General features: G+C 46.6%; 1 protein-coding gene across 5 annotated transcripts in view; it reads left to right on the forward strand.

Moving 5' to 3' along the window:
• The first annotated feature begins 9591 nt into the window (after positions 1 to 9591).
• The window catches only part of AFAP1 (actin filament associated protein 1), a 52682-nt gene continuing 44367 nt past the window's right edge, over positions 9592 to 17906 (forward strand). For 4 of the 5 annotated variants that reach the window (XM_079983523.1, XM_079983526.1, XM_079983525.1 and 1 more), the window contains exon 1: positions 9592 to 9677. The gene's annotated coding sequence lies outside the window, so the exon portion shown is untranslated. Of the gene's footprint in view, positions 9678 to 10324; positions 10347 to 17906 lie in introns of those variants that run through there. The other variant, XM_079983524.1, reaches the window with a different exon arrangement.

Here is a 17906-nt window from a genome sequence, read left to right on the forward strand (position 1 = left end):
AACGTTAATATTACAAGGAACATTTCCCAATACCAGGGGTGCCATCTAGTGGGAGCTGGGGGCCAAGGCCCCTCTCCAAAATTTCCAATGTCCCACAGCCTGCCAGCCCCATTGGGTCTTCCTGCAGTTAGTGGAAGGCTGCCCCAGCCTGCATGGTGTCCGGAAAAGCAGTGGGGACTAGTGTGCTTCCACTGCGTGAGGTTCCACTGGCCTGCACAGCATCTTCCAACACTGCAGGGACCAGCATGGCTTAGTGGAAGGCTGCACTGACCTGCCTAGTGTTAGGAGATGTGTGATGCCACAAGCTTGGGAGCAACTTGGCACTTGTGCGCAGTCCCCAAAAAAACATTTAAGGAGGACATGCCACACTCGTAGCTTTCCCCTTTGAAGTTGTGCCTTATCTATCCTACTGCTTTCTATGCTGCTGTGGCTGTCTGTCCTATGCAAAATAAATAAAAGTGTGTGTGTGTGTGTGTGTGTGTGTGTGTGTGTCCTGACTAATCAAACAGCAACATAAAACAAAATAGGGGAAAAATTAAAATAAAAGTAGCAGACTCAAATAAACTTTGTGATCCGTCAGTATACGCCCAAAATCTAATAGCTGTGTTCCCTTCACAGAGCTGCAAGCTCCAGAGTTCCCTAGGAAGAGGAACTAACCTCCCAGCACCCTCCCAGGATTTTGGAGGGGGAATTCATGACTGTGTAAATAGGTATGATATTGCTTTAAATGTATGGTGCAGATGGGACCTAAAACCACCAGAAGATTAATATCTGGGGCAGAGAGAGGAAGGCAGAGGGCAAGGAAGACCTTGTGGGAATATGGTCATTTGTCCATAAGAGCATGGGCAAAAGTTCATTATTGCAAGGATGATTTCACAGCAGAAAGCATTGCTTGGAGCATGATCAACGCGTGGAGAGCTCATGCCATCTAATGATTGGTCCACGTAACATAGCCTGATGGTCTACGTGGTCTAGTGCGATGGCCCTTATCTGCTGGCGGAGAACAAGTGGGATTCCTTGTATTTTGTATCTTTCTGACTTTACACAACAAAGGCTGTGCTCCAGCAGCTTCTAGAGAGAGCTGCGGCCAGATTTCTTCAACCGATCTTGGCGTGAGACTGATTATTTACGGATGGCGAGCGGGTTCTCGTCAAGACCTTACACAGGAATGGACGAAGTCACAGAATCAAAGAATAATAGAGCCAGAATGAAATAGAGGGTCATCTGGTTCAACATCCTGCAATGCAGGGGCTCAAGCCCAGGACCCTGACCTGAAAATGAAAGCCCAGGTAGGAACTGGGGAAAGCCAGAAGCGAAGTTAATTGAAATGCCACAGCAGAGAGTTGGGCTCAACCCAAGAGAGAGAGAAAACTGGGAGCAAAGCAAAGAGGACTTCCAGACCAGCGTTAGTCTTGGGTGGGATTCAGCCACATCCCAGTAAATCCCAGTTGTGCAGTCAAGGTGATTGGGAGGCCTTGAACAAGAAACCCACTCCTCCCAAAAGAATGGACTTTTTACAAAATATTCCCCCTCTGGGGAAAGCTGGTAGTTTTCCAGGACTTCTGCATCTTTGCAATATGCAGTTGGAAAGAACAGAGCTGGAGAAGCCTGTCCTTGCCGTCCAGTAATCTCCTCCCATAGTTAGATTCGCCTAGGAATAGAAACAACGCATTGGAATGAAAATGGTAAGATGTTTATAGAGCATGCAGAGATTGTTGTTGTTTAGTCGTTTAGTCGTGTCCGACTCTTCGTGACCCCATGGACCAGAGAACGCCAGGCACTCCTGTCCTCCACTGCCCCCCGCAGCTTGGTCAGACTCATGCTGGTAACCTCGAAAACACTATCCAACCATCTCGTCCTCTGTCGCCCCCTTCTCCTTGTGCCCTCCATCTTTCCCAACATCAGGGTCTTCTCCAGGGAGTCTTCTCTTCTCATGAGGTGGCCAAAGTACTGGAGCCTCAGCTTCACAATCTGTCCTTCCAGTGAGCACTCAGGGCTGATTTCCTTCAGAATGGAGAGGTTTGATCTTCTTGCAGTCCATGGGACTCTCAAGAGTCTCCTCCAACACCATAATTCAAAAGCATCAATTCTTCGGCGATCAGCCTTCTTTATGGTCCAGCTCTCACTTCCATACATCACTACTGGGAAAACCATAGCTTTAACTATACGGACCTTTGTTGGCAAGGTGATGTCTCTACTTCTCAAGATGCTGTCTAGGCCTGTCATTGCCCTTCTCCCAAGAAGCAGGCGTCTTTTAATTTCGTGACTGCTGTCACCATCTGCAGTGATCATGGAGCCCAAGAAAGTAAAATCTCTCACTGCCTCCATTTCTTCCCCTTCTATTTGCCAGGAGGTGATGGGACCAGTAGCCATGATCTTCGTTTTTTTGATGTTGAGCTTCAGACCATATTTTGCACTCTCCTCTTTCATCCTCAATAAAAGGTTCTTTAATTCCTCCTCACTTTCTGCCATCAAGGTTGTGTCATCTGCATATCTGAGATTGTTGATATTTCTTCCGGCAATCTTAATTCCGGCTAGGGATTCATCCAGCCTTTCGCATGATGAATTCTGCATATAAGTTAAATAAGCAGGGAGACAAAATGCAGCCTTGTCGTACTCCTTTCCCAATTTTGAACCAGTCAGTTGTTCCATATCCAGTTCTAACTGTAGCTTCTTGTCCCACATAGAGATTTCTCAGGAGACAGATGAGGTGATCAGGCACTCCCATTTCTTTAAGAACTTGCCATAGTTTGCCATGGTCGACACAGTCAAAGGCTTTTGCATAGTCAATGAAGCAGAAGTAAATGTCTTTCTGGAACTCTCTAGCTTTCTCCATAATCCAGCGCATGTTTGCAATTTGGTCTCTGGTTCCTCTGCCCCTTCTAAATCCAGCTTGCACTTCTGGGAGTTCTCGGTCCACATACTGCTTGAGCCTTCCTTGTAGAATTTTAAGCATAACCTTGCTAGCGTGAGAAATTAGTGCAATTGTGCGATAGTTGGAGCATTCTTTGGCACTGCCCTTCTTTGGGATTGGGATGTAGACTGATCTTCTCCAATCTTCTGGCCACTGCTGAGTTTTCCAAACTTGCTGGCATATTGAGTGTAGCACCTTAACAGCATCATCTTTTAAAATTTTAAATAGTTCAGCTGGAATACCATCACTTCCACTGGCCTTGTTATTTGCAGTGCTTTCTAAGGCCCATTTGACTTCACTCTCCAGGATGTCTGGCTCAAGGTTAGCAACCACACTACCTGGGGTATACGAGACATCCATTTCTTTCTGGTATAATTCCTCTGTGTATTCTTGCCACCTCTTCTTGATGTCGTCTGCTTCTGTTAGGTCCTTTCCACTTTTGTCCTTTATTATGGAAATCTTTGTACGAAATGTTCCTTTCATATCTCCAATTTTCTTGAACAGATCTCTGGTTCTTCCCATTCTATTGCTTTCCTCTATTTCTTTGCATTGCTTGTTTAAGAAGGTCTTCTTGTCTCTCCTTGCTATTCTTTGGAAATCTGCATTCAATTTCCTGTATGTTTCACCATCTCCCTTGCATTTTGCTTGCCTTCTCTCCCCCGCTATTTGTAAGGCCTCATTGGACAGCCACTTTGCTTTCTTGCATTTCCTTTTCATTGGGATGGTTTTCGTTGCTGCCTCCTGTATAATGTTACGAGCCTCCATCCATAGTTCTTCAGGCACTCTGTCCACCAAATCTAAATCCTTAAACCTGTTCCTCACTTCCACTGTGTATTCATAAGGGATTTGACTTAGATTGTATCTTACCGGCCCAGTGGTTTTTCCTACTTTCTTCAGTTTAAGCTTGAATTTTGCTATAAAAAGCTGATGATCTGAGCCACAGTCAGCTCCAGGTCTTGTTTTTGCTGACTGTATAGAGTTTCTCCATCTTTGGCTGCAGAGATACCTTCTGTTTAAAACAGAAGACTAAATAAGTCTCTGCTCACAAGGTGACCAGAGCCCTCATACAGTGGGCTCCGGGGGGAATTGGAACCTACAGGGGGACACTTTTAATAAGCAGCCATATGTTAGCTGGCCTTGCATTACTAGGGCTGGTGGAGTTTTGTCACAAATCCCAATATACTATGGGGTTTGTGAGGGCGTTTTGTGAGAGGGCTGAGGTGGGGTTTGTGGGCTGAGGCGCAGGCCCCCCAAAAAACATTTAAGGAGGCCATACCACACTCGTGCGTGTGCTCTCTCTCTCTCTCTCTCTCTCACACACACACACACAACTACATCTATTCAGCACACATACACACCACAGCCACACATGCTTCTCATTCACACATACACACACACTTTACATATGTTATTTATGTTATTGATTTATTTCATAAAATTTATACACCACTTAATTTTTAAAAAAATGCTCAAAGCAGTTTACAAAAGGACAAAATAATAAATATGAGAAAAATTAACCACATACTTTAAAACATACAAAAGTTGAAATACTAAAACATATTAAAATTGCCTCAACATTTTAAGCATCTACACAGCTGCATATACATCTCTCCCTCACTCTTTGCTAAAGCACATCTCTCTCTGCCAGTTTAGACCTCAATTGGCATATAGGTGAAGTTTACATTTTGTTTCACCATTGACTGGTTAAAATTTCAGTTGTCTCACTATGGAGTTCAGAGCAACCCCCTCACAGGGCTGCATGGGACAGCCCCATTCCCAGGTAGATAAGCCCCCACCTTCATTCTTTGATGCATGTGTGAAGGGGTGTTACGCACATATCAGTACATAAGCCTAGCGCTCTTCCCTGTGAAGAGAGAGTCTGTGCTAATCAGCCTCGTCTTGTGCAAAGGAACTTAGTACATGTCTGTCACTCCATGCAGAGAGAGCCTTCCCCTTTGCTGAATGGGTGGCCAATGGGAGTTAGCCTGTGAGGGCTAACACGAATGCTATAAGCCTTTTAATGCTGATTAAGCTTCAGGTTAAAATAAAAGTTAATATTTCGGGGCTTTCCTTCTAAGCAACTACATACCAACAATAATATTCACAGGGGTTTCCTTCAACCAGGGGTGGCGAATCCCTTGGGGCCATGGATCTATGGTCAACTTTCTGGGGGCCTCATATCCAAAAGGGTGTGGCTTTTTAACAAGTTTAAAAGACAAACCGGGCACAAAACTAACAATAGAATCTCAGAAGGAGACTTGCAGAAGTGGTTAGTGTGTGTATCATACCCTCCAACATTCTTCAGGTAAAAACAGGGACATTTCTCTGACCCTCCTCAGCCTCCCTGCAGAACATTTCCTACCAGAGGAAGGGTGAGTGCCACCACTTCTACACCAACGGCACACAGCACATGTCCTCCACTGTCCTGAGAAAACCCCCAATCCCGATTTTATTTTATTCTTCAGTAGATTTACGGAAAGAAAAGCACACACCAATAAATTTTAGACAGGGGCAAGATTAGACACACAAAACAGTTTTTAAATCACGGCTCCTTGTGTCTTTCTGCTCTGCCTTTCTTCTCACCAAAGGCGGCCCAGCCCCTCTGCCTGCCCCTCAGAGCCAGTGTGTCCCATAGGGCTGGGCCACGGCGGCAGCAGACCCCCCCCCTGCTCTCCAGCAACCGCTACAAGCTGCCCAAGGGAGGAGGCCAGCAGCTGTGTCCATGGGGCCCACATCTGCCTGGAGTATTGGCTTATTCTGCAAATTGTAGAACATGCAGTGTTTCCCAGCTGGAGAAGCCAAGCTACTCCTTGCTGGTTTTAAGGCAGAACTGGGTAAATTTATGAAGGGTTTTCAACTGTGTTTATTCTGGCATGTCAATTGCTAGCCCATAAGTTAATGGATGGCACCTTCATGTCCACATCCTCATGTGGGTCACCCCCTTTCTCTGAACATGGCAGCCACAATTAGAGACAGGCAGGACATGTGGCAATGTGACACCGCACCCCAGTGAAATGATGTTTCTGAACAACTTGTTGAGTGGGTTTAGTTTCATAAGCCTGGTGCGTTAAACCAGGGGTCCCCAAACTACGGTCCGAGGACCAGATCCAGCCTGCCAGGGTCCTGAACCAGGGTTGGGAGAGGAAGATGAGTTCTCGTGTCTTTGGAGGAGGCAGTTAGGGAGGGAGGGGGTTGCGGAGGAGAGACGCGCCCCTGCAAGCGCACCGCCTGGGCCTCTCCCTGCCCGTCCGCCTGCCTCCCCACGCCGCCGTGGGCAAGGAGGGGCCCGGTGCGAGGGCCTTGCTGGCGCTGCAGCACACCGTGCCCTCATGCCACCTCCCGGGGTGCTCGCCTCGCCCCTAGCTGTGCCGTTGGTTCTGATGCATCTGCAGGGCTGTGACGTGGAGTTTGTGATGTGCCAGGCGACAGTGACGATTGGGCGTAGGAAGACGCACGGGCAAGTTGGCGTGTGGGGATTTGGGGTTGGCAGACAGGCATGCAAGCTGGGGGGGGTGGGGGGGGTTAGGGAGACACAGGTGTGGGCTGGGTCATGGGGATCTGGGTTAGGGAAGCACATGCATAGGCTGGGTCGTGGGGGTTAGGGAGCCGTGTATAAGCTGGGTTGTGGGGATGGGTGTGTGCAGGCAGACACGTGTATAGGCTGGGTTGTGGGGATGGGGGCATGGAAGGCCCACATGTAGACTGAGCCATGGGGGTGAGGGAGATCCATGTGCAGGCTGGGTTGTAGGGATGAGCATTAGCGATACTGACCATCTCATTAGCCGAAAGCAGGCCCATACTAGCCATTGAAATGCTTATAAATTTATGCTGATTAAAATAAAGTGGTACCTCAGGTTACACATGCTTCAGGTTACATACACTTCAGGTTACAGACTCCGCTAACCCAGAAATAGTACCCCGGGTTAAGAACTTTGCTTCAGGATGAGAACAGAAATCGTGCTCCAGCGGCGGGACAGCAGCAGGAGGCCCCATTAGCTAAAATGGTGCTTCAGGTTAAGAACAATTTCAGGTTAAGAACGGACCTCCGCAATGAATGAAGTACTTAACCCGAGGTACCACTATAGTTCATTTTAAATATTGTATTGTTTTTCCTGTTCTTTGTGCACTACAAATAAAATATGTGCAGTGTGCATAGGAATTTGTTCACATTTTTTTCAAAATATAGTCTGGCCCCCAACAGTGTCTGAGGGACAGTGAACCGGCCCCGTTTAAAAAGTTTGAGGACCCCTGAGTTAAACTATTTTATCTGAGATGAAAAATGGGGTGCTTGGCATAGTCCTTACCACACAAAACAATAATGCCAAGCACTTTGATCACAAGTCTCTGCCCACAGATCTCACTGCCTCTGACAAAGAAGCGAGGAAGGACAATCCTGACACAGTTCCATCTTGGCTGATTTTAGTCTTTTTTTTTTTTAAAAAAAAAAACCCTCCAAGATTAATAGCAAAGAAGGGATAAGACATCTTAACACTTTCATACTGCTGCCTTGTTCATATGACGTATAAACAGTGTCTTCAAAAATGAGTGAACCCTGTTTGTTGTCCAGCAAAGATATACCTCTCTTGAGGGAGACTAAGGGAGCTCCCCCCCCCCATCCTGACTTACACCATCAGCACCACACTATGGACATTTTTATTATATGTCATTTTGAGAAATCCCTGTGTCCGTTCACTTCATTTTCCTCTAGTGCGAAGCAGGGAGGTGCCACCATTTCTGGCACCTGGGAATGCAACTACACTTCCAGATCCTCAAGTGTAGAGGGGAGTGACACAGAATACGCACTCGCACCACCTTAGGCCAGGTCATAACCCCCAGTTGCGCCAGCTTTTTTATAGTCAGCTGGCAGGGTGCTTCAATCTTCACAGGGTCCCTAGCCTCCATTTTAAAGAGCAGCCTCCAGGACGCACCACCAAGACAGATCCCACCTGAAAATACTAAAAGCATGCACTTCTGTTGGGATAAAGATATGGCTGTCACAGGCCTTTCAAAATACTATTGCAGCAGCTACTGCAGGGTCATGGGGAGGAAATGCTGCCATTCCTCTGTTGATGGCAGTGAGTTTCCTGCCTGTGGTGAGGATTTCAGCATTCAGTCAAGGGTTCCTAGTCCAGGCATGCTCCCTCTGGACCACCTTCCCATCGGAGGTCCACCCATCCACCAGCCTAAGGCAGGAGACCCAGAAGAGAGATGATAGGTAAAGGTAAAGGTACCCCTGCCCGTACGGGCCAGTCTTGACAGACTCTGGGGTTGTGCGCCCATCTCACTTAAGAGGCCGAGGGCCAGCGCTGTCCGGAGACACTTCCGGGTCACGTGGCCAGCGTGACATCGCTGCTCTGGCGAGCCAGAGCTGCACACGGAAACGCCGTTTACCTTCCCGCTGGTAAGCGGTCCCTATTTATCTACTTGCACCCGGAGGTGCTTTCGAACTGCTAGGTTGGCAGGCGCTGGGACCGAGCAGCGGGAGCGCACCCCGCCGCAGGGATTCGAACCGCCGACCTTTCGATCGGCAAGCCCTAGGCGCTGAGGCTTTAACCCACAGCGCCACCTGCGTCCCCCAAAGCAAATGTACACCTGGTCATATTGCAGTCTTGACTGTGCACACAAAAACAAGTAACTTATGTGAAGTGTTAAATGTGCAGATTGAAGCAGTTTCATAATTGTGATGAAAGAAGAAGAAAATACAGTTTTTAGAAGCATCCCGCCGCAGGGATTCGAACCGCCGACCATGCGATCGGCAAGCCCTAGGCGCTGAGGCTTTAACCCACAGCGCCACCTGCGTCCCCTAAGAGAGATGACAGCCATCTTCAAATGTCTAAAGGGCATTTTGCATGGGAAATGGAGCAAGCTTGTCTTCTTCCATTAGCGAAGGCAGGACTCGAACCAGTGGATTCACGTTACAATAAAGATTTTGACTAAACATCGGAAAGACCTTTCTGGTGGTAAAGGGCTGTTCAACAGGGGAATTGTCTCCCTCGGGAGGTTGCGGTCTCTCCTTCTGGGAGGTTTTTCCGAGGTTGGAGGGCTGTCTGCCATGGATGCTGCTTCAGTGGGGATTCCTGCTTGCAGGGACCCTGGGGATCCCTCTCTGATTCTATTAGGATCCCTTTTATAAAAGAGAGAACTTGAATGGCACGGCCCTTATTTATTTCGGCTTCTCCCAACGGGGCCACCAAGCCCGGACCCGGCGAGGAGGGGGAAACGGCCGCCTTTCCCTCCCGAGGCTCCGCTTCGCCTTTTGCCCCGGCCAAGCTGCGCCGGGAGGGCTCGGCGGGGCTTCGGGCGGAGCCCCAGGAGCCGCTTCCCGGACCCCGCCGCTCTCGGGGCGCCACCCAGACCCGGCTGCCTTCCGCCGCCAGCAGGGGTAGGCCTCCGGCTTCTAACCCAGCGGACGAACTGGGGCGTCCCGGGCGCCGCGCTCCCCGCTCCTCCTCCCGCCCCGCCCCGGGCCAGGCTGGCCGGCGCAGCCCCCCCCCCGCCCCCCTTCTCCCGGGCGCCCCCTCCCTCCTTTGTTCTCTGGGGCCCCGCCTCCCCCTCTCCCCCAGCTCGCCCATTGGCTCGCGCCGCCGCCACTCGGGTGGGGGCCCGCTTTGGCCCCGCTCCCCGGCCGGGAGAAAGAGAGAGAGAGAGAGCGAGCGGGAGCGCGCGGGGCTGGGCTGGGCTGGGCGGCCGAGCGGGCGTCTCCTTCCGTGCGCTGCTTCGGCCGCGTCTGCAGCCAGCCGCCGCGGGACCAGGCGGGCGACAGGTAAGGCAGGCGGGCGGGCGGGGGGGGGGGGCTCGCCAGCCCCGCGCTCGGCTCCCGGCGAGGCGAAGGAGGGAGCCCGGCGGCGCCCCGAGCGCGGAGACAAAAGGCGGCCTCGGGGAGCCCCGGCCGCTCCCTCCCTCCCTCCCTCCCTCTCGGGCTGCCAGGCCGGAGCGCGCTCGGGCGCTACGCGGGGGGGGGGGGGGGCGAGGGCGCCGCCGGCGGAGGCCAGCCCTGCCCTGCCCTGCCCTGCCCTGCCCGGACGCTGCCAGCCGCGCGGGAGGAGCCGTCTCTCCGCCGGGCAGCGCCTGTCTGCGCGCGCCTCGCTCCCGGCGCCGGGCGAGCGGCAGATGCTGCTGCGCTTTGGGGGATTCCTGTCACAGGGAGCAAGGCAGAAGCGGAGGCACGTTGCCCGGCGGAGCGGGGCCGCGGCTGCCCGGCCAGTTTCGTCCCACGATCCTGGAAAGGCTCTCGAGGAGCCTGCCAGCCTGCCCGCCTGCCGCTCGCTAATGGGAACTCTTCAAAACCCGGCCAAAGTTAGTTGTGAGTGGCACCACCCCTTGGAGGCCGGGGAATGGGCCTCGGGGTCATTACGGAGCGAAGTCACGCCGAGTGAAGCCGGGCATATCTGCCTAGATGCAAGTCTGTGTATTCGGTTGGGCTTACTCCCAGGTAAATGTGCGCATTGTGTGTGTCTGGCTCCTGATGACTTCTGGCAAGGAGACTGAAAAGTGCAACCCCCAGTAAGTTGCTGGTGTCTCACTCAAGGATCAAATGACTTTTGCATATCTAAATAGGGACTTGCCTGGTGCTGAGGGGAGTTGCTTCCAGGTGACCAGGGATACGTTTATTATTATTAGTTTGCATTTTCTTCTTCCTAAATTAGCCTGTCAGTATGCTATAAATTGCTAACATACATATTTGTAAGCAGGTTAGTAAAAATCTTTGAGGTAGCAACTTTTGTGGACTTTTGTAGCAGCGGGATGCTACCAAACACATTGTTACTAAAGCCTGATAAAAATCTGACGACCTGTCTAAAGGAATAGTTAAGCTACACTGCAGAATGTGTCAGGTTAGTTCCAATTAATAAATTTGTGAGGATTAAGGAAAGCATATAATTGAATAATGGATATGAAAATAATTGCCATCCTTAAAAGTATATTACAGTAAGAAATGCAGAGCAATGTCATTCTTACAATTTATTTTTCATTCTTTGAGAAATTGTTTTAATTTCTACTCTCAAGTTTTCCATTTAAAAATACAAAATTATAGCTACAGAAAAATCTGTAGAAAAATATGCTTCAAACTGAGAATCATAGAATCATAGAGTTGGAAGAGACCACAAGGGCCATTGAGTCCAGTGGCGTAGCGTGGGGGGTGCAGGGGGGGCCGGCCGCACCGGGCGCAACATCTGGGGGTTAGGGTTAGCGGTAGGGTTAGGGGGCACAAATCCACGGGTTAGGGGGCGCAAATTACTTGCCTTGCCCCGGGTGCTGACAACCCACGCTACGCCACTGATCGAGTCCAACCCCCTGCCAAGCAGGAAACACCATCAGAGCACTCCTGACATACAGTTGTCAAGCCTCTGCTTAAAGACCTCCAAAGAAGGAGACTCCACCACACTCCTTGGCAGCAAATTCCACTGTCAAACAGCTCTTACTGTCAGGAAGTTCTTCCTAATGTTTAGGTGGAATCTTCTTTCTTGTAGTTTGGAGCCATTGCTCCGTGTCCGCTTCTCTGGAGCAGCAGAAAACAACCTTTCTCCCTCCTCTATGTGACATCCTTTTATATATTTGAACATGGCTATCATATCACCCCTTAACCTCCTCTTCTCCAGGCTAAACATGCCCAGCTTCCTTAGCTGTTCCTCATAAGGCATCGTTTCCAGGCCTTTGACCATTTTGGTTGCCCTCTTCTGGACACGTTCCAGTTTGTCAGTGTCCTTCTTGAAGTGTGGTGCCCAGAACTGGACACAGTACTCCAGGTGAGGTCTGACCAGAGCAGAATACAGTGGCACTATTACTTCCCTTGATCTAGATGCTATACTCCTATTGATGCAGCCCAGAATTGCATTGGCTTCTTTAGCTGCCGCGTCACACTGTTGGCTCATGTCAAGTTTGTGGTCAACCAAGACTCCTAGATCCTTTTCACATGTACTGCTCTCAAGCCAGGTGTCACCCATCTTGTATTTGTGCCTCTCATTTTTTTTGCCCAAGTGCAATACTTTACATTTCTCCCTGTTAAAATTCATGATGAAGTAGAATGTCCCTAGATATATTTCACCCATATTTTATATTTCTAAAAGTTCAAACACTGGTTCCACATTCCACAGAATACGCCTGGTTTCTTTCTTCACTTTAAATATTGCTGTGTAAGTGCCACTGTCAGCAGAGTATTCCATACTTAGATATTTTTCATATGCTTCCTTCTTAGATGCCATCTCCCTGTAATTAACAGATTAGTTAATGGGTTCCTTCATCATACAGTTAAAAATATATTCCAGCAAACTGTCATGAGGACATAATTATTTTTTTATTGCATACAGTATTTCCAAAAGAAGGAAAAGAAACATTTTTTTGTGGATGGCACCAAAAAAAATGCCATGCTTGAGCTTCATTTTTTATTTATTTGGCTCTGGGTTTCCTCCTTCACATTGGAAAATTAATTTTAGTTCTCCCATGTTAATTCAATAATTTTGTTCTCCATATAAGTATAAAAAATGACAGAAAAAGCATAACACATACTCTAATTCTGTTGAACCAATCGTTAAGATTCAAAACTTTACATACTGTGACTCTGGTTCCCTAACTCCTTAATCCAACAACATATTTTAATTCTGATGATTTCCAGGAATGTGAGCCTGAGTACTGGGTAGCTGTAATGTTTGGCTTTAGCATCTTAAAAGGAAGTCCGTGTCTTAGCAGTCATAAGGAACTGTAGAAAAATGGAGACTGATTTTCAGGTTCAGCTCTGGTCCAGTCCAGGCCAAGACATATTTAAAAACAATTATGCTAAATTTGGGACCCATAGACTCATAGGATTTGCAAGAAAGTTATTCATCCATTGAAGTGTAGTCCACTTAAGGACTACTTTGCTGAGATATTTTAGTAGCCAACCAGAGTACCCAAATGGGATTGAGATCCTGTTCACTCAACTCCCTGAGCTCTTGTAACCATAAGTGAAATCTGAAAGTTAATTGTAAGATTGTCCAGTAGAAAGATGCCAGAAGAAGACACATTGCCACACAAACTCAAAATGATGGCCATCAGTCCTTGTTATTAACAATACAGGTCAAGTCCTCAAAGGTTTGACCCGCATCTGCAAATGTGCTCGCTATTGGCAATCATACTTTTTGAATCTGGCAAGTGCTCCCAATCTGCTATGGAACCTAGAGGAGGGCAGGGTTCCTTCCCATCCTCTCACTGAACCCTAAAAACACTTGGAAAACAATGGGGCATCTTTGTGCTTTCCAAGCGTCTTTGAACTCAGCACAAGCTCAAAGAGAAACTGCACCCTTATTTGGGCTCCAAAGAAAGGCAGAGGCTCTCCCTGACTCCCAGTGGCCCTCGTTTCTTCTGCAGGGTCCTGCACTAAAATGGAAAATATCATGGCCTGTAGGCCAAACAAGCCAATTGCGCAACACTTAGCAGAGTTAATTTCAGGTATAACTTGGCCTGGATTTAACCAGAGCAGAAAATCTGCTCAGAGCTGGGAAGAAGTTCCACTGGTTCTCAAAGGGTTTGGAATGCTCCCAAATGGGCTGTTACCAGTTTATTAGACCACATGTGAGCTACTGTCAGTCCAGGGGCTGCATTCTGCCCCTCATCTCTTTTGATGCCTCCTGGTTGCCGTGTTCTTCCATCTCATCAGAGTCCCTTCCTACCAGTTCCCTGTTCCTTTTTCTGGTCTTTTAAAAATGTGTTTCCCTTCTTTCTGTGTGGTTGGAGAAGGAACAGAATTTTACTCGATTAAAATATAATTTATGCTTGGTTTTATTTTGTTTATTTTTGGTTGTATGGTTTAGGGGAAAGCTGTCTTTTCCCCAGGTGACTGAGAACAAATTGGTAGCCTTCTGCGATTTGTGCATCTGTATAGAAATTACTTTCAGGTACTTTGTTAGAACCATAGCTATATTTCTCTGCTATTAAAAAAAATATTAAAAAATCCTCTGTATACTTAATTTGAGACCAATCCTATTATATTTGGCAGGGCTTGCTTTTGAGAAGAAATGAAAATTTTAATTTGAGGTAGTCTTTCGGAAAATTTTAGGGTGGTTTTTATACCAAATTAAATAATTCCATCATTAATCTGCTCTGCATCTCCTCCTGTATGATGCACTGCCTCAAGAATGACCAATTGTCATTTTTATTCCAGATTCAAGTTCAGTTCTCCACGTTCCCATTTCAGTTTGCAACTTAAAAAATCATTGTGAAAGTTTTCCAACATTTTATTGCCAGTCTCCTAATAATTGCATGTAATTTTGTTTGATTTACACATTTTTGCAAATATAATGCATTTTGATATGCCATTTTAACTAATATATGTGTATCCTTATGCACATTTTTATATGCATCATTTGGACGGAGAACAGCATCACAAAATTTGGAGAAGTGCAGATTTAGAAGGCTAGCTGTCTTTGGGTTTACATATTAGGCAGGTTCGCATTAAGATCCGAACTGAATTTCTCAATAAGTTAGTTGGGTATGACCCATTATTATCTTTTCCTTTAGGCAAAGGATTGAATCATAGAATCATAGAGTTGGAAGAGACCACAAGGGCCATCGAGTCCAACCCCCTGCCAAGCAGGAAACACCATCAGAGCACTCCTGACATATGGTTGTCAAGCCTCTGCTTAAAGACCTCCAAAGAAGGAGACTCCACCACACTCCTTGGCAGCAAATTCCACTGTCAAACAGCTCTTACTGTCAGGAAGTTCTTCCTAATGTTTAGGTGGAATCTTCTTTCTTGTAGTTTGGAACCATTGCTCCGTGTCCGCTTCTCTGGAGCAGCAGAAAACAACCTTTCTCCCTCCTCTATGTGACATTGAGCAGAGAACCAGCAACTAAGAGCTGCAGAACAGGAGGATCAAAGAAGAAAAGCATTTTAGTTCAGCAATTTCCTCTAAATGGGAGATGACTAATATTCTTGGAGTGGGGGCCAGATTTGTCCTTGGCCAACTCTCCAGGGACCTCATGCTAGTGGTGGGGCTTTGCAAAAGTGGGTGTGGCCATAAGCTCACATATGCGCTTTAGGATGTGCAAGCATGGGCAGACAAGCACAAAGGGCTCCCACCCACCTCTCTAATCGATCTCATGAGCAGAGTAGAGGCAATTTACATCCCTATCAGTGTGCTGGGCTCTATCTCTGCTCACCCCAATATCTGTTTTAATTCTTCATTTCTTTATTTTGCCTGTGCCAACCAAAATCTGTAGGGTCTGAGGGGCAGGAAAAAAATATTGGGGAGTTCAGATCAGGACCCCAAACTGGGGTTACCCTCCCCTTCTCTAAATTATTTAATTCCCTAACCTGCAGGTAAAACTCGATAACTTCTCTGTTTGACTTTGATTTGACCTGGCTGTTTTGGTAAGCAAAATTTGACTTTGATGTAAACTGTAACTTGCTAATATCTGGAAAAGGCTGTAGTTATATATGACCATCTTATTGATAACATTGGTACCACCAGGGGAATTTAGGAATACAACCTTATCTGTCTATTCAAATTAATGTCATTGACTCTTATGTCCACAATATATTTTGAAGACGCATTTGGAAGCAACAAAATTCCAAGGTCTGAAAACAATAAACGGGTTAATGACAAATATGCTAAATATTGCTTAATCTAAGGGAGGTAATATATTTTCCTGCTTTTAAATAACTTTACGTGGACTATTGCCTTTCAAAGGCGTTTTGGGACTGAAGTATGGAGCACAGTGGACCCAAAATTTGTTTTTTTGAGGTCTTCTACAGTTAGGTCTTTGTACATAGGAAGTGGTGTTGAGGACTGAAGTAGGCTTTTGGACAATGACCTCCTGAGTGTGTAGCACATTTGCTTCAATATTGGTTGTAGTTGCATTTCATAAGGTGGCGGTTGTTTGTTACCAAGTATTTCTCTTTGAAGCTACTTGCGAAACCCACAGACAACAGTTGGATCTTAGAGAATGAAAGCTACTCCCAGATGATTTGAGGGTTGGTGATGATAATAGAGCTAGGAAATGAATGAAGCACAGATTAAAAGGAGGATGTGGAATGAATTATAACCTGCACTTTTTTTTGCTGGTGTTGCCTTTTAAAATCAACTCTTATTTTAGAATCTTGAATGTATGATTTACATCTAGTTCCTTGACAGATGCTTGCACAGCCGTTAACTTCCAGACTATGTGAATCGCCCTGGGTCCTCTGAGTATAGAGCAGAATAATAATAATAATAATAATAATAATAATAATAATATGTCAGTGACTTCTTAGTTGTTTTTTTTAAAGAATATTTATACAAACAAACAACAAAGCAAAAACAGATACGCACAAAAAAGATAACAAAAATACAAAAAAGCAAAGCAAATAACAAATATAATTTTCATTACTTTCTCCATTATCTTATTTCCCGGAACTCCCCTCACCTCCCCCTTTTGTATTCCAATTCAAATTCTTAACTCAACAAATCCTTATTATAACTTATTGTGGCTTATTTTAACTTATTACTCGATCTTCACATTACAGCTGGAAACCAATTAATTTCTGTCCAACATCAATCTAGCATTCATTAATTTTGCAATATTTCTGCAAATAGTCCTTAAATTTCTTCCAATCTTCTTCCGCTGACTCTTTTCCCTGGTCTCGGATTCTGCCGGTCATTTCTGCTAATCCCATATAGTCAATCATCTTCATCTGCCATTCTTTCAGAGTGGGTAAATCTTGTGTCTTCCAGTATTTTGCAATCAGGATTCTTGCTGCTGTTGTAGCATACATAAAAAAGATTCTGTCCTTCTTTGGCACCAATTGGCCGACCATGCCCAGGAGAAAGGCCTCTGGTTTCTTGAGGAAGGTATATTTAAATACCTTTTTCATTTCATTATAAATCATTTCCCAAAAAGCCTTAATCCTAGGGCACGTCCACCAAAGGTGAAAGAATGTACCTTCAGGTTCTTTACATTTCCAGCATTTATTATCGGGCAAATGATAGATTTTTGCAAGCTCGACTGGGGTCATGTACCACTTGTACATCATTTTCATAATATTCTCTCTTAAGACATTACATGCCGTAAATTTCATATGTCAGTGACCTCTTTGGAAGGAATGCACAAGGTGGTATGGGTTGGCAATCATTCAAATTGTGATATGGTTGGCCGGGTTACTCACTGTGAAAGAATGGTCATGGCCTTGACAAAAAGAATCATAGAACAGTAGGGACCCTGAGGATCATCTAGTCCAACCCTCTGCAATGCAGCTGTTCCATATGGGGATAGAACCTGCAACTCTGCTATTATTACCACCATGCTCTAAACCAACTGAGCTATGCAATTTTCTTAGTGTCCCCTTTCTCTGGAATGGACAATTCATCTGCATGAATAGGGGCTTGGACCTGTGCACCACAAGGTGTGTTTATATGTGTGTGCGGATTTTGGGAAATGAATGGGTAGAAGAACATAAGAGCAGCCTGCTGGATCAGGGCAGTGGCCCACCTGGTCCAGCATCTTCTTCTCACAGTGGCCAGCCAGATGCCTCTGGGAAACCTGCAAGCAGGATTTTAGCACCAGAACACTCTCCCTTCCTGTGGTTTCCAGCAACTGGGGTTCAGAAGCAGGCAGAGAGAGACAGTTTAGTAGGGGTTAGCTGAACCTGAGTGCCACTTTAGAGCAGTGTTTCACAACCTTGGGTTTCTAGCTGGTTTTGGACTACAACTCCCATCATCCCTAGCCAGCAAGACCAGTGGTCAGGGATGATGGGAACTGTAGTCTGAAAACAGTTGGGGACCCAAGGTTGGGAAACACTGCTTTAGAGCAGCCTACCATAGCTGCTCTCTAGGAGTTGGATTGATTCTCTCTGCTTATAGGACCACTTTGCTTATACAGTATATTTGTAAATTAAAGAAATATTGTAAGAATGCCCTAAATCCCCAGCATAGGTGCTGACTCCTAGGGGCCAAAGCAGTTTCGGCCCCCATAATATTTTTGGGGGGGAGTAGGCCCCTCAGTATTCAAAGGATGTGTCTGGCGCTTCTGATCATCTTGATGA

This window comes from Podarcis cretensis (assembly GCF_951804945.1).
Source record: "Podarcis cretensis genome assembly, chromosome: 7".
NCBI lineage: Eukaryota > Metazoa > Chordata > Lepidosauria > Squamata > Lacertidae > Podarcis > Podarcis cretensis.